The sequence below is a fragment of the Pelophylax lessonae genome (genome assembly GCF_965119305.1).
Source record: "Pelophylax lessonae genome assembly, chromosome: 7".
NCBI lineage: Eukaryota > Metazoa > Chordata > Amphibia > Anura > Ranidae > Pelophylax > Pelophylax lessonae.
Window position 1 is genome coordinate 253,884,555 of NC_138774.1, and position 24,648 is coordinate 253,909,202.

Here is a 24,648-nt window from a genome sequence, read left to right on the forward strand (position 1 = left end):
TCAATGAGCTAAGAGAAAAGGGTTTTACTGTAAGATTTTACAAAAATCCATTTTTCTCTATCGCTCATTGACAGACATAGTCCTCGGTGATTCAGCACCTTTGGGACGTCCCAAAGCAGTACCACAAATGAGGGGTGGGAGAAATGGAAATTAAATCCAATCTAGAAGGCCCAACCGGTGCCAACTAGAAGTTTTACAATGCTCATCCTCAATGATGAGACTCAACAAAAATCTTTCAACAAAAAATCCTCGAGGTAGACCTCCGGTCTCCTCAAATTGCGGCCTGCAAAACCTTGCGGCCAAATGAGGCATCCGCCGATGCCATGACATCAATTTTATAAAATTTTGTAAAAGGTATGTACTGACGACCAGGTGGCCGCCTTACATACCTGGACCACTGACGCCTGATGGCGGAAGGCCCAGGAAGTACTGAGCGCTCGAGTGGAGTGCGCCCTAACAGGGAACGGAGGACTCCGACCCTTAATAGAATAAGCCTGTACCGCCGTCTAATCCATTTGGCGATAGTCGCGGCAGATGCAGGCAACCCCTTTCTGGGGCCATCCGTGATCACAAAAAGTGAATCCGTCTTACGGAACGATTCCGTAGCCTTCAGGTATACCCTGATTGCCCGAACCACATCCAAGGAATGCAACGCATGTTCCCGATGATGATTGGGCTGAGGACACAAGGAAGGTAGTACAATATCTTCATTCAGATGAAAATCTGAAACCACCTTTGGAAGAAAGGATGGCTTAGGATGAAGTACTACCTTATCCCTATGAATCACTAAGTATGGGGAATGGCATGATAATGCAGCCAGTTCTGACACCCTGCGTGCAGAAGTGATAGCCACCAAGAAGGCTACCTTCTGGGATAAAGCAAGCAAGGGAATCTAACTGATGTTTTCAAAGGGAGGTTTCTGTAGAACCGACAAAACCAAATTAAGATCCCAGGGCGGTAAGGGCGCGCGGACTGGTGGAGCCAGGTGCCGCACCCCCTGGATGAAATTCCGCACCAAGGACTTCGTAGCTAAAGGCTTCTGAAAGAAGATTGCTAATGCTGAAACTTGACCCTTGATGGTGCTCAAGGCTAGTTTCTGCGCAACCCCTTTTTGCAGAAAGGCCACTCTATCCTTCAGTACCTGGGTCTCAATGGCCAGGCCATTAAAACCAGCGACTGTAAAGCACGATGGAAGATTGGTCCTTGAGACCGCAGACACTCCCTGAGACGAAGTTCCCAAGGAACGTCCGCGACCAGTCTGTCCAAGTCGGCCAGACCGGCTAGACGAGGCCAGCCTAGAATTTCTAGGACCACTGGCATTGACTGGATCTGAACCAGGTGGCCCTAGAGCTATCTGGCCCCGACCATCAGTCTGCTCATTCTCTGTTCCCACACATTTATCAGACACCTGATTCCTATCAGGAACGGTGATCTCTTCTGGTTGAACTTCCGGGACCGAAGTCACCTAGCTAGAGGCTTCTTGGCCTGTCTGTTCAACCGGATCCGTTTCTTGTGGGGAACTGAGACTAATTTTTGGAAAAGGTAAAGGAAAAGATCTGTTCAGGGAACGGTAACTGCCACTCCCTGTAGTACTTAAATGTTGGAAGGGAAGAATCGCATCGGTAGCAGTGATAGATGCCCGATCCAATGCCCTGAATACCGGTGAAGACGTCCCCCCACCCTCAAACTGGGTGGGGGGCGCACCTTCAGGCTGTGTATGCTTCGGGTTTGGCTGAGTCGGTCTTTTGTTTGTCCGACCAGCCCTTCTTGAACCCCCCTGGAGGAGCCTTGCCTTTCCCGCTAGTTCCAGCCAGGCGTACGAACCCTTTATGGGCAGTAAAGAAAGGTCCTCGCTTGTTACGAGGTCCCTTAGCTTTAGCCCCCTGTGGCAAGAAAGTGCTCTTGCCTCCAGTGGCATCCTTAATGATCTCATCTAGGGTGGCCCCAAATAAGCGATTCCCCTGAAAGGGGAGATTCGTTAAGGTCTTTTTGGAACCTAGGTCCGCTGACCAGCACTTCAACCACAGCACACGTCTGAGGATTACCGCTGACATAGATGCATGCCCCAATAGGGGGGTAGCATCCAAGGCTGCATCACAGACAAACTGTAGTCCTTGTATGATTTGTTTTCCATTAATTCACATGTTCCCTGGGGGATATCTTTCCCCTTCAGGTCCTGGCACACCAATCTCGCCCATTCCGTAAGTGTCTGGGAAACTAGACCAATGACAATTACTGGTCTAAATGCTGACCCTATCCACCGGATCCTTAAAGGACGAAGTGTCCTCTACTGGAATAACCGTGGCTTTATTCAGTCTGGAAATAGGTGGGTCCACCACTGGTGGTACCGTCCATTTCTTAATGAGGGATTCCTCAAACGGATAGCGTCTAGCAATGCGTTTGGAAATAGTAAAAGGTACGCTTAGAATGCTCCCATTCTTTAATTTTATTACCAAAACACTTGGGTACAGGAAAAACCTTCACCGTCTTGGTGGGTTTGTTAGTACCAAAGGGAATCTGTTTCAGTTGCCTCTGCCGGTGAAACCTCAAGTCTTAAGGTTTCCCGCACCGCCACAACTAGCGCGTCCACCAATGCTTCTTCCCGAATTATGGCGGAAGTATTAACGTCCTCCTCACTGTCTGAGGGAACTTTACCTGAGACAACAGCCCTTGCAGAGGGACCTGCAGCTGCAATGACCATCTCAGACTCTGAGTCTGTCCGATAATATAGGGGTAGGCGGGGGTCGCTTTCTTGACCCCCGTCCCTGACAGGCCGTCTCCACCCGAGCCACCAAAGACTCCAAAGCTGCTGTAAATGCATCCATACTCTGTGCACCAGCGGGTACCGTGGCCCCCTCGAGGGAAACAGGTGGGGGTACTTGTGTGGCAGGGTCCATGATTATTCCAGTAACTACCCGGAAAATTCAATCCAAACTTAAAAAAAATTTTTTTTTCCAGACCCCCAGCGCCACAAAAGCCCCTCAGTGTTACCTGCTAGGGATCCCTATCGAGCGAGAGAGATAGATAGACCCCCAGGCTCACCACTTGATGCTCAGAGTTCACTGCAACAGGTTACAGCACTGTCTCCACAAACAGGAAGTCTTTTGGCTGGCTGCCCGGGAAGAAAGGAGGTGGCTCCGCCCCTCTGCACGCCTTACGGCACCTCCCCTAGCTCCACTAGGTGTTTGAGTCACCTCAAACATGGCCGCCCCCATGCTGCAGACACGAGGCTACGCCAAAATGGCGGCCTCGTGCGAACTACGGCGGTATGTTTACAGCATAGCGGCGTCCTGCAGAGTAACTAGGCATCGCAAAATCTCTCATGGAGATCAGCTTGACCGGCAGTACCGAACCCTGGCGGTACCGCGTGGCCGTCGGGAGACATGCTTCAGCTGGAGGAATGACCTGGCAAGCCGCATACATGTCTTGTGGCTTCTGACAGGTAGGATACTTCTATCATCACAGTAAGATTCCAGTGCTGCCACATATTACAATCATTTAAACATACTTTGTAATTAGATTGTCAGATCCCAAACCAAGCCTGCTGGCTTTTTGTACACACAAATCACACTCAATATAGGGGGATCTGTGCTATGTTATAGGATAGAGGGGAACCCATCCTTACCATTACAGAGGGGCCCGCGTTCACCAGACCCGTCAGGGGGAAAGGGGGGAACATACTACTGACCGTACCGGAACCAGGCGGGCGCCAACTCCTGACAGTACCCCTCTCCACCGAAGTTGGAGGGCTGTCGACCAATACGAACGCCGTGACTCATGGTCCTTGGCGTTTCAGCGAGACGTTTAACTCGCAGGGTCAGTCCCCGTCCAGTGGGACTACGTCGCGGCCGACCGAGCGCGGAGCTATGGCCTGCACGCGCTCGTAGGCTGAACTGGGGTGACCACTGGATCTCAACATCCCGCCCGTCGCCCAGTTCAGCTTTCTTGCGTGAAGATCTCACAGGAACACTGGAGAAAAAAAGCTGTCTAAAAAATCTTTTCTAAGAAAAAAATCCTGCCAGGACCGAAGATCCCAGCAAGGTATCTAGGTCCTTACTCCTGACTAGACAGAAAAAAACAAACTGATTTGCTGTGGCAGAGAGAGAGAGAGGATATACCCTCGGGGACTGCCCCTAGGGTGTGGCCAGAGCATTTTATTTCCTGTCTAGTCCTACTCCTGTGGAGGCGACATAACCCGAAGGTGCTGAATCACCGAGGACTACGTCTGTCAATGAGCGATAGAGAAAAACTGATAGCCAGAAGTATTTGCACAAAAAAAGGACAGCACACAGACCCCCACAAAGTGTTACCACCGCAGCCGATCTCTTCTGAACAGAAGGAGGAAGTGATGTCACCGCAAGAGGCTGAACTTCGACTTCAGGCAAAGGAAAAATGGTTGCCTATAGAAAGGCATGGGAGGCTTTGGGAAAATGGCCGCTGACATGTGCTCGGAACGAACGTTTTGCCACATACAAGATGGGACCGCAAGGTGCCAAAACACACCACATACAATGCTGTATAAGCGCCCACAGTGAAGCCAGACATGCTGCCCACACCTAAAATGGCAGACCGGCAGTGTTTAACCCCGCAGCGGTCGCCACATGTGTCTGTACCTCCAAAAAGCACCCTAAAAGGGACACAGGAGGGACCCCCACAAACCCACAGTCTGTGAGAAAAACCCCGGCAGGGACCGGGATCAGGGAGCCCAAAAAACGCACAGACATGAGGGGATAACAGACACACAGGACTGCCAGCCCCAGACAGAGGCCCCACACAGAATGTACTTAGCTGTACCCGATGGCGTGGGGTGCCTCTCATTGACGGGAAACTGCCCACCCTCAGATGGCAGGGATGCCGTCAGCCAAAAACGCAAGACGATAACAGTGCACGGAGAACCGTGGGGGGACGTCCAGGCGAGGTAGCCACCTCGCAGGCTTGCATCCCTGAGGACAGGGATTGGTCGTTTGCGAGGCCAGGGCGAACAGTGGCATCCTTCAGGCTTCCCTCTGCCCTGGAAAACCAGGATGACCAGTCCGACTGTCAGCTCCGCAACGCCGTCATCATCTTGAAGAAGTGACTAACTAAAAGCTGAGAAATAAACAGCTAGTAATGTGAAGAATAAAACACATTCCCTGAAATAAAATCATAAAGAAAAAAGAAGGCTGAGACTGTAGCCCCAGCACAGGGAGAGCCTCTCTCACTCCTAACTAGGCAGAAGACAACTGAGTTGGTATGGCTGATAGCAGGGGGGGTATTGGACCAGTGGGACAGCCCCCATAGGTGTGTGTCTATGTAAATGCTTGGTTTTTAAGCATTTACATAGACACACACTGTAGGAGGACGTAAGAGAAATACAATTTTTGTAAGATCTTACCGTAAAATAATTTTCGCTGAAGTCCATCGACATAGCATCAGCTGAATGGGTTATGCTGCCCTCTGCAGTAGTCTAGGCAGAAAAAAAAAAAACACACCACTTTACATGTACACGCCCACCTCTGGTGTCCCCCACCGGGCACACATGAGGTGAAACACTTCCAGGAGAAGATCATTCCCCTTGATCCAACACCTGACTCCGGTAATCCGTTTGCCAATTTTCCACACTCGGAAAGTGGACTGCGGAGAGAGCAGGAACATTGGCTTCCGCCCAAACCATCAAGGGTGCCCCCTTGATGTAAGCCACAGCCGTGGCATTGTTCATAGTGATGTCCACCAAAGTAGCAGATGACTTCGCATGCAGTAGGAGGGTTGTCCAGGTAGCCCAATACTGCGATAACCCGCTGAAGTAACAACCCTAGCACCAGGGCCAACACTTTTGTGAAGAGGAGAGGCGGCGAGACCATAGGGTAACGCAATGAACTGAAAAACGCTCCTCTCCCACAGCAGCGGAGGAAGTGTTGGTGACCGACACACATTAGAATGTGTAGATAAGCGTTCTTGTCGATAGGGGCAAGGAAATCCCCCCCGATGCTGGGATGCCGCCACCGTGCAAATGGGACTATTCTGAACTTCTGTACCCACACAAAGCAATTCAGTGCCTTGAGGTCCAGGATTGGACGCACCTTGCCCTCTTTCTTGGGGACTATAAACAGGTTTGAATAAAACCCCTAAAAATGTTTTGAGGTTGGAACCGGGACAATCACCCATTGAAGCCTTTAGGTGGTCTGGGGACAGTCGCACGTTACAAGGAAATAACCTTTCTGGAGGGCAAGAACGAAACTAGATTCTGTAGCCGGACCATGACTTTGCGGACCCACTCATCTTGCACCAAGGAAGTCCACAGGGCCGGGAACCAGCAGAAGGGGTCCGCAGGTCTGGAGAACCCTGCTCTCGACTTGCCAGACCAAGGTCGCTTGGATCCTCCCGAGAAGGCTTTGATCCCGTTGGCCAACCCCGAAGGGAAAAAAAAAAAAAAAAAAAAAAGGACGGCCACGTCTAAGACGAGGATCGTTACCCTTACTAAGCATGCAGAAGGAAGGTACTCTTCCCCCCTGTGAGACCCTTAATGATGTCATCCAGGGTAGCTCCAAACAGGTGATCACCTTGAAAAAGGGAGATCAGTTACGGCCTTTCTAGAAGTCTGGTCCGCAGACCAATATTTGAGCAAAAAAAAAAAAAAACACTTAAGGACACAGAAACAGACAGTCTGGCAATCAGGGGAGCAGCATCTAAAGAGGCATCACAGATAAACTGCAGTCCCTGAGCCAACTGGTCCGCCAGCTCAGCAAAGGCAGAGGGGAGCTGCTGTCCCTCCAGGTCATGGCGTAAAAAAATTTAGCCCACTCGGTCTGAGTTTGCGACACCAGGGCAATGGTGAGTACTGGCCTAGATGCTGAACCAGCAAACGCTAACATATTGCAGGCCACAGCTTCCGCCTTCCTGTCAGCCGTTTCCTTAAAGGTCAGCGACTCTTCAACCTGAATCATGGTTGCCTTGTCCAATCTGGAAACCGGGGGGGTCCACCACCGGTGGAACAGTCCACTTTTTAGGAAGGGTCTCTTCAAAGGGGTACCACACTGCAAATCGCTTAAGAACCCGGGGGGGGGGGACTTTTGACGCCCCCACTCTTTTGGGACATTCCTGTCAAAATAGGAGAGGAAGGGGCAACACCTTTGCCGTTTTAGATGGCTTTTGAGTCCCAAAAGTGAACCAGTGCCTCCACCGCAACTTCAGTGTTTGTCCACCAGCGCCTTTTCGTGCCTTACCGATGATTGGACCCCAGAAGGGCCGCAGCCTCAGAGGGGGGTCAGATGGGGAAACGCGCTCCAAAGGACTCCTTGAGCAAACAGGGGGACCCCCACAAAGTGCCAGACTCCCTTCCCCACAGAACAGGCAGCACCAGGATAAACTGCACTCCATGTGCAGCGTCCAGAGAAAGAAGAGACCCAGGTGTCAGCACCCGGGGATAAGGAGGGGCACCCACAGCTGAAAATCGTAATACAGAAAGGCTCCATTGTCATGGTCACCGCCATTTTTAATGCCGGACTAGCACAAACATGGCGGCCGAGGATTACAGAATACAGGCCACAACAAAATTGCGGCACCATGAGGCTCTCAGGGACCTAGGAGGGATCCCTAGGCCTAAGGCAAGGCACGAAAAGATCCCATCGCCAGCACAGCACCCTGCCCCAGGAGGTAGGCCAGACCACCACACTACCCAAAGTATAGGGGGGGGCGGCAGATGGGGGGAGGCTAGATGACCCACAAGTACCCAGAAGATGGGGGGGGGGGGCCTCCAAACCCTGGAATGGCCCTACTGAATCTAGATACTCTCCCTCCCACACATGAAATACCACTATACACATATTCCTTGCAGCAAAATTAAACATTACCAGAAGCTGGAAATCCCCTATACCCCCAACAATCTGGGATACAATAGAACTCAGTCACACTCCCTATACCTATGAAACTGATGGCAGCCGCCAACGGAACCTTGGCACACTCACAGTGTAAATGGCAACCATGGATTAACGGATGGCCTCTCCCCTTGGACACAGTATGCTTCCATAGGAGTGTCTAAGTGGGGGGGACAAGTATTCCTCACATACCATGGAGTGCCAACTCCCCAACCTGTGGGAATAAATCAACCTTAGCCTTGATTGTTTTATTATAACCTGTTGTCAATCCCTGTTTCAATTGTACATTCTGTTACGAACATTTGCAGTCTTGCACGACTCCAATGCTTTATGTTCACTTGTTTATTTTCTGTTTATCCTATATGAAACTCAAAAACCGCTGTTGAATAAAAAAAAAAAAAAAATGGGGGGGGGAGGGGGGGGGGGGGGGAAGACTCGAGGGGTCCAACCAACCCCATAGAGAGGGCCCACGTCCACCACAAAGCCTTTCGGGGTGGTGGGGGGGGGGGGGGACGACAGCTACTTACCATGCCAGGAACCGCTTCAGGCAGAACCTCCTTGCCACCGAAATGGGAATGCTGCGACGTAGGCCAAGACCTGGCCGACCTCACGAGGCGTTTAAAATCGCAGGCCAGCCACCGTCCAGTGGGGCTACATCACAGCCAACCTAGCGTGGAGCTGAGGTCTGCATGCTCTCATTGGCCAGACTCCGGAGGGAGGCACTGGATCTAGATTATCCAGCCTATTGTGCAGTCTGGCAGTTGGATTGTTGACCTCGCGGGGGGAAAAAAATTAAATAAATAAAAATCTATCTAAAAAGGGATCCCAGCAAGTAACGAGGTCCTTACTCCTGACTAGGCAGAAAAAAAACTGGGCATCTATAGCAAAGGGGGGGGGGGGGTGTGTGCTGTATACCTCCTTGGCAGTCGGTGGCTTTCTGCCTAGTGTCATACTCCTGTAGAAGGCAGTATAACCCAATCGTTAAGATCAGAAGAGGTGTCCGTCAATGAATGAAAGAGAAACCCTTATTTACCCAATACTTTGCTCCCCTGGCAGACTGTGCTCCCCTATGCTCCGGCAAACTGTCCCTCGAGGTCACAAAGTGAAGTCTAATGCAGGAGTAAGGACCCTACAACAGTCTTGATGTCAGGAGCTTAGACTGTTGGAGCATGAAAGTCACTGCAGGGACCAATCTAGTAGCATGGAGGAGCCAATGAATGCACGAGTAAATCTGCTTTTCCATGCCCCCCCCCCCCTAAAGCAGCTGGTAACCCACAGATCTGTGGATGTAAGCAGGTAGAAAGAGATAGCCAACTCATTCCACTGGTCGAATACCCAGAGCAGGCAGGGATCACTAAAGATGCAGCATTAAGAAAAAAAAAAAAAAAAGCTTTAAATTGGTGAGCAGTGGATCGGGTTTGTGCATAATATCTGCTCCCCCGCCACACACTGGTTTCTTCTGCTGGCTTGTATGTCACCACAGAAGTTTGAGCCAGCTGGAAGGAACCAGAATGTGTTAGTTAAAATAAAAATGTACTCATCTAGGGCTGAAACAACTAATCCTCAAAATCAATAATCGATTACAATCGTTGTCAACGATTGTCATTATCGATTAGTTGATCCTCCGATTAGTTGCGCTGCATTCCTGACTTTAGCTGCCTTTCTCCTGTGAAGTCGTCGGCTGCACTTGCTGTCTCACTGCTCGGCACTTCCGTGACTTCCCCCCTCCCTCCCTCTCTGCCTTTCCTCTCCGCCCATTTCCTGACGTCAGTGAGGGGAGTCAGTGAGTCATATCGAGGGAGAGAACTCAAGCAGCAGCACAACGTGAGTGTCCCGAGATTACAGTGCTACAGTCAAGTGTCCTGTGACTCCTGTCCATGCAATGCAGCCCTGCCAAACAAAAAGCTTATCCAGAAGAGTTAATAGTCCTTATAAAGTGCAATATTAGAATAGAAAAATAAGTGATTAAAAACGTCCATATAGCACATATAGGGGGTCTATGCTCCCCATTTCATATCTCTGGCTGACATGGATGGTTTTATTCACTTATTTTTCCATTATAATATTGCACCTTATAAGGAATATTAACTTTTATCTAGATAAGTGTTTATTTACAGTATATAGGAGCTTAATTAAATAAAAAAAAAAAAAAAAAAAAAAGAAAAAAAAACGTTTTGGTATAAGTCCCGGTTCACATTTGTGCGATGCGGGAACGCTGTGAATATGCAGCGTGCTCCCGCATCGCATCCGCACATCTGGCAGTTCACACTGCCATATGCGATACGCAGGGAGTGTCAAATAAAAGTTAACGACACCCCCAGTTTGATTGCATATCGCAGTGCGATCTGCAAGTACGCACAGAATCGGATCGCACAAGTGTGAACCACTGTGCGATCCGATTTTGATGCGGCTCAAAAAATGCCTCCTGTGCATCTTTGGTGCGGATGCAGTGCGAATTCAGCCATACAAAGTGTATGGCTGAAATTCGCACCGCACATGAGATCGCATGTAATGAAGGAGCAGTGCACTCCGAATTACATGCGATCACCGCAGCCGCACAAGTGTGAACCGGCACTCAAAGTACTGGGAGCATTATGTGCCCTGCAAATGTTACTTTTATTCTCACACAATGCCCCATCACTGGTGTTGCCGGGGGGGGGTACACAGTGCCCCATCACTGGTGTTGTCGGGGGGGGTACACAGTGCCCCATCACTGGTGTTGTCGGGGGGGGTACACAGTGCCCCATCACTGGTGTTGTCGGGGGGGGGGGGGGGGGGGTGAGTAAACAGTGCCCCATCACTGGTGTCGTCATGGGGGGGGTACACAGTGCCCCATCACTGGTGTTGTCGGGGGGGGTACACAGTGCCCCATCACTGGTGTTGTCGGGGGGGGTACACAGTGCCCCATCACTGGTGTTGTCGGGGGGGGGGGAGCAAACAGTGCCCCATCACTGGTGTTGTCGGGGGGGGGGGGGAGCAAACAGTGCCCCATCACTGGTGTTGTCGGGGGGGGGGTACACAGTGCCCAATCACTGGTGTTGTCGGGGGGGGGGGGGGGGGGGGGTACACAGTGCCCAATCACTGGTGTTGTCGGGGGGGGGGGGGGGGGGTACACAGTGCCCCATCACTGGTGTTGTCGGGGGGGGGGGGGGGGGTACACAGTGCCCCATCACTGGTGTTGCCGGGGGGGGGGTACACAGTGCCCCATCACTGGTGTTGCCGGGGGGGGTACACAGTGCCCCATCACTGGTGTTGCCGGGGGGGGTACACAGTGCCCCATCACTGGTGTTGCCGGGGGGGGTACACAGTGCCCCATCACTGGTGTTGCCGGGGGGGGGTTGGGAGAACAGTGCCCCATCACTGGTGTTGCCGGGGGGGGGGGGGGGGGTTGGGAGAACAGTGCCCCATCACTGGTGTTGCCGTGGGGGGGGGGGGGGACAGTGCCCCATCACTGGTGTTGCCGGGGGGGGGGGGGGGGGGGAACAGTGCCCCATCACTGTTGTTTGCCGGGGGGGGGGGAACCGTGCCCCATCACTGGTGTTGTCATGGGGGGGTACACAGTGCCCCATCACTGGTGTTGTCATGGGGGGGGTACACAGTGCCCCATCACTGGTGTTGTCATGGGGGGGGTACACAGTGCCCCATCACTGGTGTTGTCATGGGGGGGGTACACAGTGCCCCATCACTGGTGTTGTCATGGGGGGGGTACACAGTGCCCCATCACTGGTGTTGCCATGGGGGGGTACACAGTGCCCCATCACTGGTGTTGTCATGGGGGGGGTACACAGTGCCCCATCACTGGTGTTGCCGGGGGGGGGGGGGGGGGGTACACAGTGCCCCATCACTGGTGTTGCCGGGGGGGGTACACAGTGCCCCATCACTGGTGTTGCCGGGGGGGGTACACAGTGCCCCATCACTGGTGTTGCCGGGGGGGGGGGTACACAGTGCCCCATCACTGGTGTTGTCATGGGGGGGGTACACAGTGCCCCATCACTGGTGTTGTCATGGGGGGGGTACACAGTGCCCCATCACTGGTGTTGCCATGGGGGGGTACACAGTGCCCCATCACTGGTGTTGTCATGGGGGGGGTACACAGTGCCCCATCACTGGTGTTGCCGGGGGGGGGGGGGGGTACACAGTGCCCCATCACTGGTGTTGCCGGGGGGGGTACAGTGCCCCATCACTGGTGTTGCCGGGGGGGGGGGGGACAGTGCCCCATCACTGGTGTTGCCGTGGGGGGGGGGGGGGGACAGTGCCCCATCACTGGTGTTGCCGTGGGGGGGGGGGGGGGGGGGACAGTGCCCCATCACTGGTGTTGCCGGGGGGGTTATTCATCAACTTAACACTGCAGTGCATGTAGATGTTGAAGAATAGTTTTTTCTAACTTTACATAACTAAATTGCACTCAGTCTCCGAAATTTTTTTTAACTTCTAGCTGCAAAAAAAAAAAAAAACTCATTATAAAAATGGCTGAGGATGCTGACACAATGACTGCAGAAAAAAGGGTGCGACCCAAGTCTTATAAGGCATGGGAGCATTTTAATTTAAATGACGCAAAGAAGGCGGTCACCTGTAAAATTTGCAAGATGGAACTTGTATGGCACGGAAGCACAACAATGATGCACGAGCACATGAAACGGAAACACGTGGGCTTCACAGAGGAAGGCGAAACATCAGGACGGTAAGTTAAACCCAAAAGATATATTGTGTTACACAGAAATAGCTTTTCCTGCATACTGTACTAAGTTATCATTCATATATTTTTCATTGCAGAAAGAAACAGCGCACCATGACAGTTTGTGCAGCTAAATCCTCCGAGCACTCCCCGAAAATCAGCAATTATAACGGATTCAAATCATGAAAATGCTAGTCACTGACATGCGGCCATTGTCCATGGTTGAAGACCGAGGATTTAAAAGCATGATCAGCGTACTGAACCCTGGATATACTCTTCCATCAAGAACCCATTTTACTAAACTTGTGGAGAGAAAGTACCAGGAGGCATTTCAGAATGTGAAGGATGCAATCAGCGCTAATGAAAGCAGAATTGCCTTTACTGCGGACATATGGACAAGCATAGCGACTGAGGCTTTCCTTGGCATTACATGCCACTACATAGGGGAGGGGTGGAAGATTATTTCTATCTCCCTCACTATGATGCCTCTGGAAGACAGACATACAGCATCAAATATTGCAGAATGGTTAAAGGAGGTCGCTGCAAAATTTGAAATTCCAGCTCAGAAAATAATTGCCATTGTCCATGACAATGGTGCAAATATTGTAGCTGCTGCCAAAATCCTGGAGGACACGCATGGTTGGACCAGTATCCGCTGCACTGGCCACACCTTGCAGCTGGTGATCGGTGCTGCTCTGAAGAATTCGGGAATTGAGAGAGCTGTTAGTGCTGCAAGAGGACTAGTTGAACATTTTTAAAAAAGTGAGCTAGCCAGCAGCAAATTAAAAGAGAAGCAGAAGCAAATGGGTACACCTGAGCACAAGCTTCTTCAAGATGTAAGCACAAGATGGAATAGCACTTACTATATGGTTGACAGACTCATTGAACAAAGGTGGCCGGTAACTGCAACTCTGTCTGACCCATCAGTTACACAAAGGGGCAAACATTATCTGGACTTAAAACCAGATCAATGGAGTATTCTTGAAGAAGAACTTTCCACTGCTCTTAAGCCCTTTGAATGCTGTACTGTATTCATGAATGGCCAAGAATAGGTTACCCTATCATCCGGCCTGCACTAGTGAAGGGGCTGTTGCGTTCCAATGAAGGTGCTTCTTTTGAATCATCTCCGCTGAAGACCTTTCAAGCCACTGCAACAGAACAGCTTCAAAGCAGATGGAAGGGGGTCCTTTTTGAGCAGGTACCGAACACAGTATTCTTTCCTCTGCCCTGGACCCAAGATTTAGAAGAATACAATTTTTATCACCAGAGCAAGTTATTAATGTACAGGCAATAGTACAGACAGAGGCGCTTGCTTTAAGAAGGGAGATGCAGCAGCACGCAACCACTTTGCCTGCAACTAGAGTTGCTGAGCCTTCAACATCTCTACTTGATTCACTCCTTGAGTCTGGGGGCAGCAGTGAAGAGGAAGAGGGGGAACTTGAGGAGGATATTCATACGCAAGGAATGAAGTTCAGGCCTATTTTGCAGAGAAGCCACTTGCCAAGGAGGGAAACCCTTTGAATTGGTGGAAGGGTAACCAAGAGAAATATCCTACCTTGGCAAAAGTAGCAAAATCCTTCTTGTGCATCCCAGGCACCTCCACTCCATCAGAGCGCCTCTTTTCTGCTGCAGGCAACATAGTTTCCAAAAAGAGAGCCAGCCTGAGCCCTGAGCACGTGGACATGTTGACATTTTTACATTCCAATGCAAAGTTTCTTGAACCGTTATAGTCCAAGTCCACCTTTTTTTCAGAAGGTTTGTTTTTGTACTGCTTTATAAAAAATTGCATAGTTGTGTAATGCTAATTGTAGAGTTTACGTTTTTGTTTCTGCAGTTTGTGTGCAACACTGTTTGTTCATTATTATTTTAAATAAATGAAAAAAAAAGGCATATTGAGTTTTTTTATGATTTTATCCGATCGAAAAAATAATCGGCAACTAATCGATTATTAAAATAATCGTTAGTTGCAGCCCTATACTCATCTAAATTGTCAAATACCTGCAGCACCCAGGAAGCAGCAAAGAGGTGGTATTTAACAAACTGGCTGTGGGAAAAGTAAACAGTTAAGTCTTATACCATGTGGTTAATTTAATGCTAGCAACTCTATGCTTGAACGGGCAAAAGTGAAGGATCTGCCCCAACTGGACAGTGATGGTTTAGGTTCCAATAGTGAACATTTGAGTACATAGAAAATAAATAAAATTCACTCACTTTGTAAAATTTCCTCAGGTTTTCTTTTTGTGTCTGATTGATCACAGTCAAAACTCTGGCAATGGACTTGCGAACAACACGGCTGAAAGAAAGAATATTAATGTAGAACATTCTCTAGTCTTGTGCATAAAACAGACCATTAACACAGAAGTTAGGTTCTATATGATTTAAGTACAAAGCTTTCACCACGAGCGCCAAGAGTCCTGCATGAAGCACAAATCTCCTTCAACCACTTGCCTACCAACCCACTTTTACCCCCTTCCTGCCCAGGCCAAATTTTCAGCGCCGTCTCACTTTGAATGACAATTGCACGGTCATGCTACACTGTACCCATATGACATTTTTATCTTTTTCACACAAAGCTTTCTTTTGGTGGCATTTCACTACTGGGTTTTCTTTTTTTTAGCAAAAAATTAACACTGGATTTTTGTCTTACCGTAAAACCCTTTCACATATGTGAGGGATTAGCTCGGTGGCGGGTGTGGATGACCCCTTGGGGGGTGCGTTTTCCCAGAGAGGTAGCCGACAAGTGCTTGCAAACAAACAGTGTGGTTTATTAAATGGTGTTTTCTTCACCAGGCTGTATGCAGCAAAACATCCAAAATAAAATAAAACAGAAAATAAATCCTTGCCTCTGTGGGCGGCTACCTTCTCACAACTGGAACCTGCCTAAGTATCTGTCTCCAACCTACCGTCGGGCAGACTTCCTTGTCCTACAGCGGACACTCAATAGTCCTTTTATAATAGCTTCACAGGGCAACACAGTCCTTTGTTTCTTTCACATCAACAGTTCGTCTTCTCACCTTTGAGACGATTTCACCCTTGGTTACCGTCCCGGGCACACATCACTCCGGGGGGGTCTTCTCCCAGGCCCACACATCCTGTCGGGAGGCACACGCTGACTGTCCTCCTGCTCCCAGCCCACATGGCTTCAGGATGCAGCTTCTGGAGGCAGCAAACAATAGGAATTTCTCTGAACAAATTATAGAGCCTTAACTCCCTCATTCTGAACAGGTGAAGGCCTTTCAACTTCCTGCTGGCTAGCTCTGTAGCCAACACCCTAAATTAATTAATGGACTTTCTAAATCAGGTAGAAATGTATCTCCTTCCTGTGACTACATTCCCAGATTTAGCTGACTTCCTGTTACATACCCCCCCCTCTTGTTTCAACCCTAGGGTTGGGACACAGATTTCCAGGCACGCATGTGTCAAGCACTGCTGACTCACTGATAAGCCTCCTATTATCCTCAAGCTTCCGGATGAAACTGTTTTGTCATCTTCATTGACGGATTTCTCATAAATGCCACACAGTTTGTCTCTCATCTCATATACACATTCTTCAACTGCATTTTTGGCATCATTTCGCTCCTTCTCGTTTCTGTCATCTTCATTGACAGCTTTCTCATAAATGTCAGACAGCTTGTCCCTCATAACCGTCTGTCCAATCCACCATGGAGGACCGTGATCCATAGGCAACTCAATTGGGCTAGTCTTAATGTCTTCAACATTCTTAAGACGCCTCTCTCTGCAATCCATAAATGTTTTCCACAAAACTTTGAGAACCTTTGCTTCACTAAGCTTTGTTCCAAGTAGGGACTCTTGACATCCCTCTGTGACTTGAGTTGCCTCTCCATACAGCTGTACACAATCATTGACTTTTTGTTGTAAAAGGGAATGATCTTCCTTCTTGAGCTTTGCTTGCTCTAAGATGCTGTGCAGAGGATTTTCCAATTGAGACAACAGGCTGTCACACATTTCTTCAAAGTGACCCCTGTTCCTTTTCCCAGAGATATCAATATCATTCAAACATTTCATATTCATAGGCAGATCTGAAGCATTTGCACTCATCAACTTCTTAAACTTTTCGCCCTCCTGAGCGAGTCGCAGTAAAGGCCTACTATTTGATTTGATATTCAGTTTATATTTCTTGCCAAACTCTTCACAGAAGTAGCCAACCAGAACATCATCAACTTTCCTTCCACCAACATAGGGGTCAAAGGCAACAACACAGTTGAACCCAGCGATCTGGGTGGTATCCATTATAGACCTCCTCTCTGCATCAGTGAAGAAGCATGGAACTGCAACACATTCTTTTACAGGTTTCTTCAATGCACTTTCTGCTGAACTATTTGACCGCTCAAGGTCACCTAGTTCTTTTTCTCTATCTGAATTCCACATGGAATGCATCTCAAGATCACGATCAAACTTCTGCCACCCGTCTTTCACCAGTTCCATTTTGGAAACACTCCCTGAAAGGCACTTATTCATTTGCTTCACGTTTTCACCAACAGCCTTAGTTTTCTCCACTAGGTTTTCAGCCTGAACTGAGAAATCACCACATTTCTTACTCAGCTCCTTTGTTTGCTGAAGTTCTAATGATACATTTTCCAATGCTTGAAGTTTTTGAAGGAACGGTTTATTCCAAAGGGGTGATTCAAGCCACATGTCGTCACATTTCTGAGGCTCACTCAGGACAGACCCCAAAACACTGATCCTTTTAAAAACTGCATCAGGCACACTATCCCCTCTTTGGGACAGATCCTCTGTTGCCTGGAATTCCTCTTCCAGTTCCTGCAACGGAATCTTCATCTCTTCTACTTGCTGTTCTAAGGCTCGCTTAGACTTTTCTAGCTCCTGAACGCTTTTCACAACATCATCCTTGGAGCTGACCAAATCTTCCATTTCTGTACACAGCTGTTGGTTAACTCTTTCTAGTTCAACCTTACACTCTAGAGCTTCCTCCAAAGAGCGAGCCAAGAACAGGGCTTTGCTCTCGTTATCACGCACCTCCGTTTCTGCACGGGCGCGTTCTTCTGCATATTTTGCAGACACAGTCTTCTCTTCACCAAGCATCTGATCAAACTTCTTTTTCACATCTTCAACACACTGTAATGAACCAACGCTTTCTTCCATGCGTTTTTTCATATACGCTATCTGAGCTTGCAATGTTGCGACTTGCTCTGATAGGTTTTTCTTTGCTTCCTCCTCCTCTTTTAATTGTTCCAGGAAGCCATTTTTCTCATCTTCCATTTGTTTGAGCTTTGTGCTAAAACTCAGCCTTTGACACCTCTCTTCCTGTAAGAGTTCCTGCGTGTCTTGCAGCTGCGATTCCAAGATAGAAAAATCTTCCGCAATTTCTCTAGATTTGCTGTCTGCTTGAGAAAGCTGATTTGTAATATTGTCCAACTCAACCTGCAGTCGGTTTGCCTTCTCTGACAGCTTAGCACACAATCGGTCACCTTCTGACACCTTGACTTGCGATTCCAGAAGCTGTGCCTCTACTTTTTCCCTCTTATGTTCACAATCTCCTTTTCCCTGCATAAGAGCCTTCACCTCATTGGCTAGCATCTGGGAATAAGAATGTAATTCTGCCACACAGGCTTCTTTCTCCTTTAACTGCTGCTGGACACGTTGGGCTTCCCCTTTCCAACTTTCACAGTCCGCACGCCATTCATCTACCACATTGCTCAAAGTAGTGAGCTCATACACAGTACTCAGTAATTTAGCCTCTCTTTCACTTTTCTCTTTGTCGCTGAGAGACAATGTCGCTTTCAGAGCGACATTCTGTTCCTGCGACTCCTGCAGGTCTATTTTTGTAACTTCCAAACACTGAAGACTTTTTTCCAGCTGATTACGCAACTCCAACATTTCACACATACTTTGCTCCTGCAAAGTCTTAACTTCAATTTCCTTCTCCATAAGGATGGTATCTTTCTCCTTTATAGTGTCTTTGCGTTTTTGCAACTCGACCAAAAGAAGAGCAGTGGATTCTTCCCACTGTAACACATGAGACTTGAGTAGTTCATTCATTTCCTGCAAGTTTCTATGCTCCATTTTAAGCAATTCCAAGGCTTGTTCCTTTTCTTCCATTTTCCGTTGCAAGGCATCCAACTCAGCCCTGCACACATACTCGGTTTCCTCCAAACCGATGGCCTCCATTGGCTGCTGGCGTCTCTGTTTCCAGCCTGCCATGCTCTCTTGATGAGCCTTTTGTTGAGCTGCAAAGCTCCGCTGAAAATCCGCATTTGCCTGCTGTTGAGCTGCATTTGCCTGTTGTTGAGCTGTATTTGATATAATCAGTTGTTTCAACATCTCCTCCATTTTGAGCTTACTTTTCATCTGAGCACACTGCGTCTCCATAGCAGTTTCATCAGTGTTGCTAGGGACAACAACCTTCCTCTTTAGTAGACTCTCTTTAGGCATGGATGGGGCTGGTTCAGACGGCAACATCCCCTCCATCCATAGAATCCGGTCTCTCATTTCATCTATCTTTGCATTTTTCAGGCGTTTGGACCGCCCCATCTTCAATAACTCCACAAACAAATTTTTCACAGTCCAGCAAACAATTTTCAGACCACTGTCTCTTCAACACATGTAGTTTTTCTCTCTCTTGCAGGATCTCTTTTCCTGCACACACAGTTTGTGCAGTCACTTGCACCAGACACAACAAAGTTCATCAAATAATTTTGAGACCGCTGTCTCTTTAAAACACTTTTTTTTTTTTTTCTGTCAGGATCTTCTCTCCTGCACACATAGATTGTGCAATCTCATGCACCAGACAAAGTTCATCAAACATATGCACTCCATTGCAGGGATCTCTGCTTATGCCCACTGCATACCTCCACCATATGTGAGGGATTAGCTCGGTGGCGGGTGTGGATGACCCCTTGGGGGGTGCGTTTTCCCAGAGAGGTAGCCGACAAGTGCTTGCAAACAAACAGTGTGGTTTATTAAATGGTGTTTTCTTCACCAGGCTGTATGCAGCAAAACATCCAAAATAAAATAAAACAGAAAATAAATCCTTGCCTCTGTGGGCGGCTACCTTCTCACAACTGGAACCTGCCTAAGTATCTGTCTCCAACCTACCGTCGGGCAGACTTCCTTGTCCTACAGCGGACACTCAATAGTCCTTTTATAATAGCTTCACAGGGCAACACAGTCCTTTGTTTCTTTCACATCAACAGTTCGTCTTCTCACCTTTGAGACGATTTCACCCTTGGTTACCGTCCCGGGCACACATCACTCCGGGGGGTCTTCTCCCAGGCCCACACATCCTGTCGGGAGGCACACGCTGACTGTCCTCCTGCTCCCAGCCCACATGGCTTCAGGATGCAGCTTCTGGAGGCAGCAAACAATAGGAATTTCTCTGAACAAATTATAGAGCCTTAACTCCCTCATTCTGAACAGGTGAAGGCCTTTCAACTTCCTGCTGGCTAGCTCTGTAGCCAACACCCTAAATTAATTAATGGACTTTCTAAATCAGGTAGAAATGTATCTCCTTCCTGTGACTACATTCCCAGATTTAGCTGACTTCCTGTTACACATAGTTTGTGAGGTTGGAAAAAAAAAAAAAAAAAAAAAAACACATCAGTCCATCCAGTTCAACCCATGATGTGTGTGTTTGCCATTAACCATACATTGTATAAACCTGTATGTTGTGGTCTTTAAGGGCCCATCTAATAGTTTTTTGAACCCATCGATGCTCCCTGCTACTAGGGATGCCCCGAAATTTCGGCCACCGATATTTTCGGCCGAAAATGCAACTCTCATTTCGGCCGATGGCGGTTAAATATGCCGAAAATGTATGGCCGCTGATCTGTGCAAAAAGTGAGCTATTAACGTCCCTGTCCGTCGCGATCCTATGCCTTCATTGTGATTTACAGCTTTCTAGACCAGTGATGTACGGGGGGAGAGGGACGCAGAATGCAGAGTGTAGGAGGATCTCATTCTCCTCCGCGCCGACTGCTGCATGCTCCACCCACCTCCTCCCTTCACGTGGTGTTCGCTGCGGAGGAAGGTAAAGTTATGTGCTGTAAAAAAAATAAAAAAAAAACTCTCCCCTTTTGTCCTGCATAAGTGTCAGTAGTAGAACGGATTCACAGCCTAGAGCTCATCCCCTTCTAATTGCAGCATGCGTGTCAGTGTGTCAGTCAGTGTGTCAGTCAGTGTGTCAGTCAGTGTGTCAGTCAGTGTGTCAGTCAGTGTGTCAGTCAGTGTGTCAGTCAGTGTGTCAGTCAGTGTGTCAGTCAGTGTGTCAGTCAGTGTGTCAGTCAGTGTGTCAGTCAGTGTGTCAGTCAGTGTGTCAGTCAGTGTGTCAGTCAGTGTGTCAGTCAGTGTGTCAGTCAGTGTGTCAGTCAGTGTGTCAGTCAGTGTGTCAGTCAGTGTGTCAGTCAGTGTGTCAGTCAGTGTGTCAGTCAGTGTGTCAGTCAGTGTGTCAGTCAGTGTGTCAGTCAGTGTGTCAGTCAGTGTGTCAGTCAGTGTGTCAGTCAGTCAGTCAGTGTGTCAGTCAGTCAGTCAGTGTGTCAGTCAGTCAGTCAGTGTGTCAGTCAGTCAGTCAGTGTGTCAGTCAGTCAGTCAGTGTGTCAGTCAGTCAGTGTGTCAGTCAGTCAGTGTGTCAGTCAGTCAGTGTGTCAGTCAGTCAGTGTGTCAGTCAGTCAGTGTGTCAGTCAGTCAGTGTGTCAGTCAGTCAGTGTGTCAGTCAGTCAGTGTGTCAGTCAGTCAGTGTGTCAGTCAGTGTGTCAGTGTGTCAGTCAGGATTGATAGAAATAACATTTAAAATCATTTGGGGAAAAAAAAAAAAAAAAAAAAAAAAAAAATTTGGTTTTCGGCCAAGGGCATCCTGAATTTTCGGTTTCTGCCCAGAATTTTCATTTCGGTGCATCCCTACCTGCTACTACTGCTTGGGGAAGAGAATTCCACAGCCTTACTGCCCTGACCGTAAAGAACCCTTTACTTATTTTAAAGGTTAAACAGTTTTTCCCCCTTTAGATTTAGTGAGTGGCCACGTGTCTTATTGTATTCCCTTTCTCTGAATAGTTTGTTCCCTATGCTAGGGTCACCACCAGTACAGTATTTGTACATTGATATCAGATCCCCCTCAAGCGTCTCTTCTCCAGAGAGAAGATAATGCCTGTAGTCTTTCCTCATACCCAATGTCCTCCATTCCCCTAATTATTTTTGTTGCCCTTCTCTGGACTCTCTCCAGCACATCCCCAGACAGACACAGGTCTCTTTTCAGGAGTGGGACTAGGCAGAAACCATTTTGGCTATGCCCCTGCAGTCCCAGGGGGTATACCATCACTTCCTGCTATAGGACTTCAGTTTGTAACAAGCAGTGTCAACAGAATACATAACTCAACCCAACAGAGAGACAGGTGCTTTGTCCCATCAGTGAACTTGAGAAAAGGGATTTTTTGGCAAGACAAAAATCCAGTTTTCCCTTTCGTTCACAGCTTCATGTCTTTTCTATCAACATGAGGAGTGGGAAGAAAGAAAAAAAAAAAAAAAAAAAAAAAACACACGCAATACATATAATCCCCAACACCACTACACATAGCCAACCAGGTAAATCAGCCAACCAGGTAAAACAGGAGTTCAACCAGAACTTGAGCTCACCGCCAGGAAAAAAAAAAAAAATACATTACACCCTCAAGTTGGAGGGGCTTTTAAACTAGGAGACGGGGGGGGGGGGGGTCTCAGAAGTAGAGTCAGTCAGGAGGGAGCAAAGGACTGAAGGCAGTTGTAGAGTCAGCAGCGACAGTAGTTTCATTACGTCAATTGGTAGGTCTGTGCGGGAAAACCACAGACCAAACAGGAACAAACAATCACCAATCACGATTAACATCCGTAAAACTAAAAGGGGTATATGCTAATGCCAGGAGCCTAGCTAATAAAATGGATGAGTTGGAAATGTTAGTACATGAGGATGACATAGACCATGTGGGAATAACTGAGACTTGGTTCGACCCCTCACATGACTGGCTGGCCAATATCCAAGGGTATTCGGGGTACCGGAAGGACAGGGTAGGAAAAAGAGGGGGAGGGGTATATCTCTGTCAAGAACAATGCAAGGGTGATAGAGAGGAGTGATATTACGGAAGGGATGAGTATGGATTTAGAATCTGTGTGGGTAGAACTCCATAGCAAAGGAGAAAAGGGAAAAGTAATTGTGGGGGTTTGCTTTAGGCCACCTAACCAAGGGGAGGAGGTAGAGCTGGAATTTTTAGCACTATTGGGTAGTGGCAAAACTGGGATCAGTCATCATATTGGGGGACTTCAATTATCCCGACATTGACTGGGAAAAGGGGACTGCATACTCACAGAAGGCCCGTCTATTCGCAGAAACCTTACAGGATAATTACATGTCACAGTTGGTGGATTCTCCGACTAGAGAAAACGCAGTCTTGGATCCATTGATCACCAATGACCCAGACCTAATCTCGGAGGTAGGAGTCCAGGACTACCTGGGCTCTAGCGATACCAGGATGATCACATTTAGTATAAACAATATAACAAGGCAAGTGGGGAACATAAGAACCCTAAACTTTAGAAGGGCAAACTTTCCAAAATTGTACTCATTGATGGAAAGGGTAAACTGGGACCAAACCCTGGGATCACTGACCAGAGAGGAAAAATGGGAATGCTTTAGGAACATATTAAGCAAATGCATCTTGCAGTGCGCATTCCTATGGGAAATAAATTTAGAAGAGAAAGCTAAACCTGGCTGGCTAAACCGTAGTGTTAAAAAACGTATTAGGGGAAAAAAATTGGCCTTCAAGAAATATAAATCAGAGGGGACAGTATCGGCTTTCGAGCAATACAAGGAGGCAAATAAGAAAAGTAAACACGAAATCAAGATGGCTAAAATCAACTTTGAGAGAAATAGCGGAGGATAGTAAAAAAAAAAAACCAAAGAAATTCTTTAAATATATCAACAGCAAAAAAACTAGGGCAGAGCATATTGCACACAATTAACGATGGGAGGATGGTTACAGAGGACACTGAAAAAGCAACAGTTATGAAAATGCTTTTTTCTCGTCAGTCTTTACACAGAAAACAGAGGGGTACACTGACCATGACTGTATGGTTAGTAGTAATACACAGGACTTGTCGATATGGCTAACAGAGGGTGAAATCAGGGAAATGCTGGATAAAATTAACACAAACAAATCACCAGGCCCGGATGGCGTACATCTGAGAGTACTCAAGGAACTCAGTAAGGTTATATCTAGACCACGGTTCCTTATCTTTGCTGACAGTATTAGGACAGGAGATTAAGGAGTTAAGACAACGTGATTCCGATATTCAAAAAGGGGCAGAGGCATATACCAGGAAATTATAGGCCTGTCAGTTTGACATCGATAGTATGTTGTTAACTTCTGGAGGGGATGATAAGGGACTATATCGTAGAGTTTGCTAAAGACATCCCTATTGCCAATGACAGTCGTGAGGAGCTGGTATTTTTTTTCACTGTTTAGTCAAGGGCTTTTTGCTCAGGCAATAGCCCCATTCATGTTTTGTTTTATATGCCTGCTCTTCATGGGGTTGGGGTATTATGCTTCCACACAGTTGAGGTTGTGGAGAGTGGGGTGGGGTCCGTTTTTTATAGTTTCTCACAGTTTAATTCACTTATTATGCACTTGATGTGGTTGCTTAATGGATACAATGATCATTTTATACTACATGCCTTTTCTAAATATAATGTGTACACCTGCCTTGGGAGTTCCCCGCACATATATGCTGTTTTTATTTTTACGCTGTGATGGCTAATGTGAAGTTTCTCACGTGACTTGATTGGGTTCAGAACCGATCAGTCATCAGGTCCAAATTGGGCGCAATTAGCCATTTTCCCTTCCCCCTGCGTCATGTGGCTCAATAGCGTTACAAGGTCTAAAAATGTGAATGGGGAGCAGGTGTGTTAAATTTGGTGTTATTGCTCTCACTCTCGCATACCGGTCACTGGAAGTTCAACATGGCACCTCAGGGCAAAGAACTGAGGATCTGAAATAAAAAAAAAATTGTTGCTCTACATAAAGATGGCCTAGGCTATAAGACGTTTGTCAGTACCCTGAAGCTGGAAACTGACTTGCAGCACAGTGGCCAAGACCATACAACGGTTTTCCAGGACAG